Source organism: Pseudophryne corroboree, chromosome 12, assembly GCF_028390025.1.
Source record: "Pseudophryne corroboree isolate aPseCor3 chromosome 12, aPseCor3.hap2, whole genome shotgun sequence".
Classification (NCBI taxonomy): Eukaryota; Metazoa; Chordata; class Amphibia; order Anura; family Myobatrachidae; genus Pseudophryne; species Pseudophryne corroboree.
In genome coordinates, this window is record NC_086455.1 from 118700431 (window position 1) to 118709972 (window position 9542).

The following is a 9542-nucleotide window of genomic DNA, read 5'->3' on the forward strand; positions in this document are numbered from 1 at the left end:
AGCGAACGAAAGGTTAGCAGAACTGCTACTAAAAAATGTCATGCAGTTTCAGAGTGGCTCGATACTTACTCCTAGATTGCGATGACTGCAGTCTGTTTAGTTCCTGGTTTGACGTCACAAACACGCCCTGCGTTCGGCCAGCCACTCCCCCGTTTCTCCAGCCACTCCTGCGTTTTTACCTGGCACGCCTGCGTTTTTTAGCACACTCCCGGAAAACGCTCAGTTACCACCCAGAAACACCCACTTCCTGTCAATCACTCACCGATCAACAGAGCGACTGAAAAGCGTCCTTCGCCCCTGTGTAAAATTGCTTAGTTTTGTGTGAAATTACTTGGCGCGTGCGCCCTGCGGCCCATACGCATGCGCGGAACAGCCATTTTTTTGCCTGATCGCTATGCTGCGAAAAACGGCAGCGTGCGATCAACTCGGAATGACCCCCATGGTACGGGCAGAAACATTTTAGGGGAATGGTCCATCACATAGCCACCCAACACCTGTGATACCTATCTCAACCACTTAGACATACCCACCAACCCCTGGGTGTTAAACAGATATTAGGCAAAGTGCTCCTAGAGAGGGAAGGAGACCCAAGCCTTCTGGAGGAGCCTTTGCCAGCTGCTCAGGGGGATATTATTGTAATATAATATTTAGTAGTGATTTCTTTTGGAAGGGTCACGCCTCCCAGGTTTAGTCATGCCCCTTCAGTACCAGGGCCCTGACTAGGTGGTAACAATGGACGCCAGCAATAGTGAACAATTGTGATAGGCTGTTTACTAATGTGATGTGTTACTGATGTAAACCGTGTGCATATGTGCAGCAAACCATTGCAATAACATGGCATGTGCGTACAACTGCATATTTTTTTAGTGAATGCCTCTTGTGCTTGTGATTTGTGTCACAATTGCAGCCAACTCCCATCAGCTACTCTATGGGGGTCATTCTGAGTTGATTGCTCACTGACGATTTTCGCAGCGCAGCGATCAGGTAAAAAAAAAAGGCAAAACTGCACATGCGTATGTACCGCAATGCGCAGGCGCATCGTACGGGTACAAAGAGGATCGGTGCTGGGCGATGGGTTTAGCAAAGATTCCATTCGCACAGCCGAACGCAAGGTGACAGAAAGAGGGCGTTTATCGGTGTCAACTGACCATTTTCTGGGAGTGTTTGGGAAAAAGCAGGCATGTCCAGGCGTTTGCTGGGTGGGTGTCTGACGTCAATTCCTGCACCAGAAAGACTGAATTGATCGCAAGGGCTGAGTAAGTCCAGAGCTACTCTGAAACTGCACAAAATGTTTTTGCTGCGCTCGGCTGCAAAGGCTTTCGCACACTCAGAGGCGTAGCGTGGAGACATGACTCTCGGAGCAGGGTCATGTCACGGCACACCCACCCACACATACATACATAGATTCACACACATTTAGGCACAGACATACATAAACACACAAATACAGTATACACAGACACACACACACACACACACACACACACACACACACACACACACACACACATATACACACACAGATATACACAGACATACACATATACACACAGACATACATAAACACACACATATGCTCACACATACTGTAGACAAAGATATACATATACACAAACATTCACATACATGTATACACATTAGCACACAGACATATACACACACATTTACACACAAACACATTTACACACAAATACAGACATATACACATAAACACACAGTATACACAGACATATACACACAGTAATTCTCACCAAGAGGGCAGCTGCAGAGCAGCTCCTCATTCTAGCCTGGAGGGGCGGAGCTTCTATGTGACAGGCTGGCCTCCGTGGGTAGAAGGAAAGGACTGAGTAAAGGGAAGGGGTGGCCACCACACTGCCTGCATGTTCCAGATCACTGAATGCAGATCCCTGACAGCCAGGAAAGTTCTTCTGACAAGCCTTCAAACCTCCCCTCTTCCCTAACAACACACCACACTGCACTGGACTCTCTGTCTCTGCACTGTGCAATCAGTGATATGCAACATGCAGGCAGTGTGGTGGCCACCCCTTCCCTCTCTTCTAGTCATCTCCTCCTACCCCTGCCCGAGATCCCAGCTCTCAGCTGTGCAGTGAGCCGGCGCCTTCTGTCCCCAGCGGAGCCTGGAGCTCCAGCTCCACTTGCACCCTCCCTACGCCCCTGCGCACACTTGCAAAACAAAAATACACTCCCTCGTGGGCGGCGACTATGCATTTGCACAGCTGCTAAAAGTAGCTAGCGAGTGAACAACTCGGAATGTCCCCCTATGTACATTAGTGTACTGTAGGTGCCTTAATCGTACTGTTCCTGACTAGAATACTGTAGTTGTGGCAAACTGCATTGTTCTCCTGTGCAATTGCATACCGAGGTTTCAAAAGGAAAAGAAAGACTCGGTGTTGGGGCACTCTTTAAAATAAAACTTAACTTTTAATTAGTATGCGTTAAAATTAGAAATACACAAACAGACACACATATAATACACTGAGGGAGGTTATGGGTTAAGCCTTCCTCATATGATATCATGAATCTATAACCCAAATTTGGGAAGACAAATTGCAGATTCTAAAATATCAAAAACTGGGAGAAATACATTCTCCAAACATTTTAGGTGTTAGTGGCACCAAGGTGAAAATATCACAAATTCAAGATTGCAAATGACTGAAAATTCAGATATGTAACACAGTGGCATATAATGAGGAAAATAAGACTAAAATTTAGTCAGTTTTTGAATGTCAACTGTGCTAGTATCTCCTGGTAAGGATTAATTGGCCATTTAAAGAGCTATGACCATCAAATTTAAATGTTGTATACAGATCTCTGTCAAATTGCTTATCATAAGAAAGGAAATATGAATGAAGAAGGTGGGGGTCAAATGTTGCTCCACCACTTCTGCTGTCCCCACTGATTTGGGAGTGTTATATTACTGCACCCAATATTCCCTAGTGGTCTCCCTTCTAGATACTAATGGAGCTCTCACTGCTTAGCTTCCAAGATCAGGCGAGATTGGGCGTGACCAGTGAGATATGACAGTAATATCCCAAGAGTAGTGAATGAGAGAGTGTTTGGTTAATGACGCCCACCCAAAGAAAGGCACTTCTGCTGTCCAATATAGATGCACAGATTCTCTGTTACTGGGAGCATTGCAGAGAGATATTGGGCTGGCATATGGATGAGAGGGTGCCGGAAAAGGGTGGATACATAAGAAAGTATAGGTTTGGGACCAGTCTTCTGCTGTCCACTGTCATATACTAATATAGCGGACAGTGGATGAGAGAGGCGGGTTGCCTTTGCCCATAGAAGGTAGCTAGGATGAAAGGTTAATGGAAAACATAGTAGAAAAATATGAGATTACTGTCAAAACATGAAAGTGGATGTTCAAAACAATATATCCACTTAGGCAAAGAGATTACCGATATAACTATCAAATCATGAAGCTGTAGGTAGATGTTCAAATACAATATATCCACGTAAGCAAAGTGTTTACCAGTGAGATGATTTGCTATATGTGCGGTAAGCTATAACTTTAAAGCATAAATAAGCTAATACCGGTATTAAATGAGTAACAGCTGTTTAAATGAATATCTCGCAGTATATCATGATTTCTGAAGGAAATGAATGTGCAGCTGAAAATACACTGAAAATGTATGAGTTCTTCAAAAAAAGAACAAGAAGAAAAGCCATGGCAGCAAAATGACATAGAAAAAAATTATTATAATGATAGATTTTGTCAGCTCAATAAATAATCAAACCACAATAGCTTGAAAAATCAAAGTAGCAAATAATTGACCAGCCCAGATGGGCATGTATACGATACCAGGAGGTGTGTGGGCTGAACCGTGCACTGTTCAGCTCTACTTTACACAGACGGCCGTTTCACCTGGAGGTGGCTTGTTCACTGTGTGGTTATGTGAGAGAGAAATGCCTTATTTAAGGAGGATTTGGGGGAGTGGTCACTTAAAATTAGCCACTCACTGGGAGGAATTTTGGACATGTGACATGGTAAGGAGGTCTAGTATTTAACTTCCTGTTAGGAAAAAATGCACATGGGCCGGAAGTGACATCAATTTGCATCATATCCTGTAGATCGAAGGGCAGCTTGAGATTAATAGGTTGTGCAATGGAAAATATCAGGATGGGAGGGAAAGTAGTAGGACCCGTGCAGGGGTAGTACATAATATTGAAAACGCGATCAGCATTAGGCCCCGGGTCCTGAAATAACGTGAGACCGGAAGTCGCGTTTAGTCGCGTCACTTCTGGTGCCAGTGTGTGCCGCGTTCAGTCGCGTCACTGTGATGGTACCAGTGGGGGCGGTTTGACTGGGGCTTACATGGCCAGTGTGTAGCCTCTAATGCCGGGAATGCACGGAGGCGGAAGTCGCGTAATATCGCGTCACTTCTGCTACCATCGTGAGCCGCGTCAAATCGCGTCATTATGATATCCTCAAAGAGGATGATATGGATAGGGCATAAGGAGGAAGGGGTTTTAGTGAAAAGACATCTAAAACGGAAATTTTAAATAACTAAGTCTGTATTGAATGGTTGCCTAGCAACCATATAGACAGATAGCGTAATATCTTGAAAACATGGAAATGAGAAAATAATGCACATTGGTGAAAAATGAAAATATTAAAGTGGTAAATATTACATCCTTATGGTAAAAAATAAATATCAATTAAAATTATAAATAATAATTAAAGGACATGAATGTGAAAATAATTATAAAAATGCCTTTTAGGTCAGTAAATATAGAAAAAAAGTATAAAGAAAATAGGCATAGATATTAGAAAATTGGGTGGCAGACTGCCGTCACCATGTTATAATTTGATTTATAGTTAAATGGGAGGACGGCTTGAATTAATTAAATCCCATCTTGGACGAATAAATGGAGAATACTAACGAGATGTGCGATAGGAAATAAGTGTGAAGGTGACTCAGTATTGCGTAACCAGTAGGTGAAATCAGGAAAAATGAGGTGAGAAAGTATAATGGGTGTATGGTGACTAGTGGTGACGGGAGAAGGGGATGTGCGGGAAAAGGTAGTCGATATAGTCTGGTGGATATGAAAGGGGTAAATTGTGATGATATGATCATAGGAAAGTGTAAAGATGTGCGTGCACAATGAGTATAATGTGGGAATGAGCGCAAGGAGAGAGTACGTATGGTGGAAAAGAGAGGAACTAGGAATGAGTGTTAATATCTTGTGATGAAAATGTAGTGCTGGTTATAATGAACAAGGGAACGTGAGTGTAACAATGGGCTGGAGTGAGAAAAGGATAGGGAAGGGGTAAAGAGAGGAAGGGGGAGGGGAGAGAGGGGGAGGGAAGTGACATGGGGAAGATAATATGTGTGGTGAGCAGTGGATTTTTGGTGGGTAAATATTAGTGGAGGAAATCAAATGAAGACACCGTAATTAATGTACTCATTCATGCCTTTTGGTGCGAGGCAACCGAGTTTGAAAGTCCATTCAGATTCATGTTTGAGAAGTTCTTGCATCAAATCTCCCCCACGTATTCCTAGACTTATTCTTTCTAAGCCAAACGCTTTCAGATCTTTCGGGTTACCCTCGTGAAATTTAAGAAAATGTCGTGCCACTGATGTCAATTTTTTCATTTTGAGGGTATCTGATGATGCATTTCTTACAGTACCAATGTGTTCCAGGATGCGTTGTTTTAGGGCTCTGGTAGTGATGCCCACGTACTTCATGTTGCAACTACACATGATGCAATAAACAACCCCAACTGCATTACAATTGATAAATTGATTAATAGTTCTCTCCTCTCCGTATCGGTCAAGTATGGATGTTTTGATCATGTGTGGGCATGCTTTGCATGACCCACATGGAAAGGAGCACTTGATGGTTGGTTGTTTTTTGGGGTTCTTAATGAAATGACTGCTGGTAAGTTTGTCTTTGAGGTTTCTAGATCTTCTCCAACTCATGGAGGGTTTCTGTCCTATGTTGTCTGCTAGGTCATTGTCCAATAGTAGGACCGGCCAGTGTCTGTTGATAGATTCCTGAATCTCCCTCCATTCCCTACAAAAAGTGCCCACAAATCTGAGCTTATTGTCTGGTTCCAAAGATTTTCCAGTTTCTTGTGGGTTTTTTGTGTGTGGGAAGATAAGTGTGTCTCTGAGTGTTTGGCTGGTATGCCATTTGGCTTTTTTGATGGACCTAAGACTATAGCCACGTTCCCGTAATCTTGTCGTCAGTTCTAAACTCTTCTGTGTAAAGGTTGCCAAGTCTGAACAATTTCTTTTTAAGCGTAGGAACTCTCCTTTCGGAATATTTTCCACCGTTGGCGGGAAATGTGCACTCGTTTGGTGTAGAAGACTATTGGTGGCGGTTTCTTTTCTGTATAATTCTGTTTGTATCTGACCATTGGAAGCCTTAGAAATAATAAGGTCCAAGAAGGATACCGAGTCCTTACTGATGTGGTGTGTAAGTTTGAGGTTATTATCGTTGGTGTTAAGTTCCTCAATGAATGTTAGTAACAGCTTTTTTATCATCTTCCCATATCATGATGATGTCATCAATGTAGCGCCACCAAGCAACTACATGACGGGTGTATTTCTCATTGTTGGGATGCATCACAATCTCCCTCTCCCACCAGCCTAGATATAAGTTGGCATATGTTGGCGCACAGGCCGCGCCCATCGCTGTGCCGCGAGTTTGGAGGTAGAATCGATCGTTGAAGGTAAAGTAATTCCGTGTCAGAATGAACTCCAATAGTTCAATTAACAAAGCATGAAACTCGTCATTCCCCGCCAATTACAAAAAGTATTTCACGGCTTTTATACCTGTTGAGTGGTTGATACTGGTATAAAGTGATTCCACATCAAGAGTCACCAGCAAGTGGTCATCATCTAATTGGACATCATGTAATTTTTGGAGTACGTCTGTGGTGTCTCGCAAGTAAGAGGGAAGGTTTAGCACGTGTTGTCGTAAGTGCAGATCCAGAAAAGTACTGGGTTTTTCCAAAATTCCACCCTGTCCTGATACAATCGGCCGTCCCGGTGGTAGGGTGATGTTTTTGTGGACCCAAGGTAGTAAGTATAGCGTTGGCGTTTTGGGTTTGGCAGTAGTTAAATAATCCATTTCTTCTTTAGTCAGAGTGCCTTGAGAATATGCTCGATCTAATATTCTATTGAGGGCAATCCTAAAGTTGTCTGTAGGGTCAAATGTTATTTGCTTGTAACAATGTGTGTCCCCCAGTTGCCGCATGGCTTCAATTATGTACATGGATTTTGGCCAGAGTACTATATTGCCCCCCTTATCGGAGGGCTTGATCACTATATCAGACCAAGACTCTATTTCTCGCAAAGTTCGTCTTTCTGTTTTGCTTAGGTTGTCTCCATGGAAAGATTTAGTCTTGGACTTGATATATATTCTGTCCAAGTCACGGGCCACTAATTCTTGGAATACTCTGATTTCAGCGGAAATATGTTCCGGAGGAAAGAAGGTAGATTTTTTCTTGCATTTTGGTCTACTGCTGATATCTGTGGATTCCATTTCTCCAGTGTGAAGTTCCTCTAATGCTGCTATCGCTTCCATCTCTTCTGTGGTGAATAAGTCACCAGGTTGAGTGTGTCCTGCCTCAAAATCGGGCAGGGATTCTTGTCGTGCTGAAAAGAACTTTTTTAGAAGTAGTTTTCGCCCAAAGAGTTTTAAGTCTTTTTCCCATGAGAAACGGTTCAAAGGTTGTGTGGATGAATAGGATAAGCCTTTGCATAACAGCGTGATATGGTCATCGGTAAGAATTTTGTCAGAAAGGTTGATGATTTTAAGATTGTTGTCTTGTGTCATTTTCTCCTGTTGGTTCTGACTGGGTATCGGGGTTCCCAATCGGTTTGATCTCGTTGGTTTCTTGCTCCCCCTCCTCATCTTCCTCTTTGCCGATTTTTCTGTCTTCCTCCCCTCCACTCTGATCCTAAAAAATGAGCCGATGTGTGACTGGTGGACTCTTCTCTGTGATTATAAGTATCTCCTTCCGTATTCCCGGAGTGCGAGTATTCCTCTCCCCCAGAAGATTCTGCCTCAGAGGATGAGTATCTGTCATGTAAATGTGTGTACTTGCGTATAGGTGTCTTGTTCCAACGAAATATATCACCTGTTTTGAAATCCCTCATGTCTCTGGCAAATTTGAGTTTTTTTTCTATCAATTATCTTTGGTTCATAAGGTTCAAGTTCTTTCTTGATTTTTTCAAAAGTTTGTTGAAATTTGGTATTGGTCTCCCATTCCTCAAGGCTTTTGCCTAGGTCTTCGATTTCTTTTTCACAGGCATTGAGCACTAAATGATTGTGCTTTAGTAGAATGGCCATAAGGTCTTGGAAGCATTTTAACAGTACTCCTTCCCATTCTGTTGTTAAACTTTCAGTGGTCAACTGAAAGGTTGGAAAGATCTTGGGTCTCAGGCCTCGTGGAGTTATTTTATTTTTAGTGTAGCTCTCCAATGTTTTGATGTCCCATGAAGAGCGCATCCTCTTCTGCAAACAAGATCTTAGTTTGTAAAGTTCAGAATCCCACCCTTTGTTACCTGAGGGCATGTCTATTCCACTGTTAAAGATATCGTCGACATTCTGTGATGAGGCATATCTACTGCTCAATTCATTGCGTAGGCTAAACGAAGCCATACCGAAACTTAATATGAGAATTTTTTAATATCGAGTGAATGAGCGACGTACGCTCTAATGAAAATATGTGTGACTGTTTAGTGTAAACTTGTGTTGCCACTTAATGGCTTTCTGGGACACAGTTGTCCTGTCCGTGCTGGAACCTGAAGCTGAAGTTTTAATCACCATGTATAGTCAGAAAGAGTTCAATTTGGTGCCGCACAGGACTATTAGGATAATCTTCATAATAGGCTCTTGTAAAGTTTGTCCCTTGTAAACCAACAGTACATGTACATGAGAGATGCCTGAAATAGGTATCCAAGGAATTAGTTTAGTTGGTGGTGCACCCAGAGTCAGTGATGCATGTCGAGGTTTCAAAAGGAAAAGAAAGACTCGGTGTTGGGGCACTCTTTAAAATAAAACTTAACTTTTAATTAGTATGCGTTAAAATTAGAAATACACAAACAGACACACATATAATACACTGAGGGAGGTTATGGGTTAAGCCTTCCTCATATGATATCATGAATCTATTACCCAAATTTGGGAAGACAAATTGCAGATTCTAAAATATCAAAAACTGGGAGAGATACATTCTTCAAACATTTTAGGTGTTAGTGGCACCAAGGTGAAAATATCACAAATTCAAGATTGCAAATGACTGAAAATTCAGATATGTAACACAGTGGCATATAATGAGGAAAATAAGACTAAAATTTAGTCAGTTTTTGAATGTTAACTGTGCTAGTATCTCCTGGTAAGGATTAATTGGCCATTTAAAGAGCTATGACCATCAAATTTAAATGTTGTATACAGATCTCTGTCAAATTGCTTATCATAAGAAAGGAAATATGAATGAAGAAGGTGGGGGTCAAATGTTGCTCCACCACTTCTGCTGTCCCCACTGATTTGGGAGTGTT

General features: G+C 42.3%; 1 pseudogene; it reads right to left on the bottom strand.

Annotated features, from left to right (window-relative positions):
• Window positions 1-2932: 2932 nt before the first annotated feature.
• On the bottom strand, window positions 2933-3050 carry LOC134981812 (5S ribosomal RNA; annotated as a pseudogene).
• Window positions 3051-9542: the final 6492 nt, after the last annotated feature.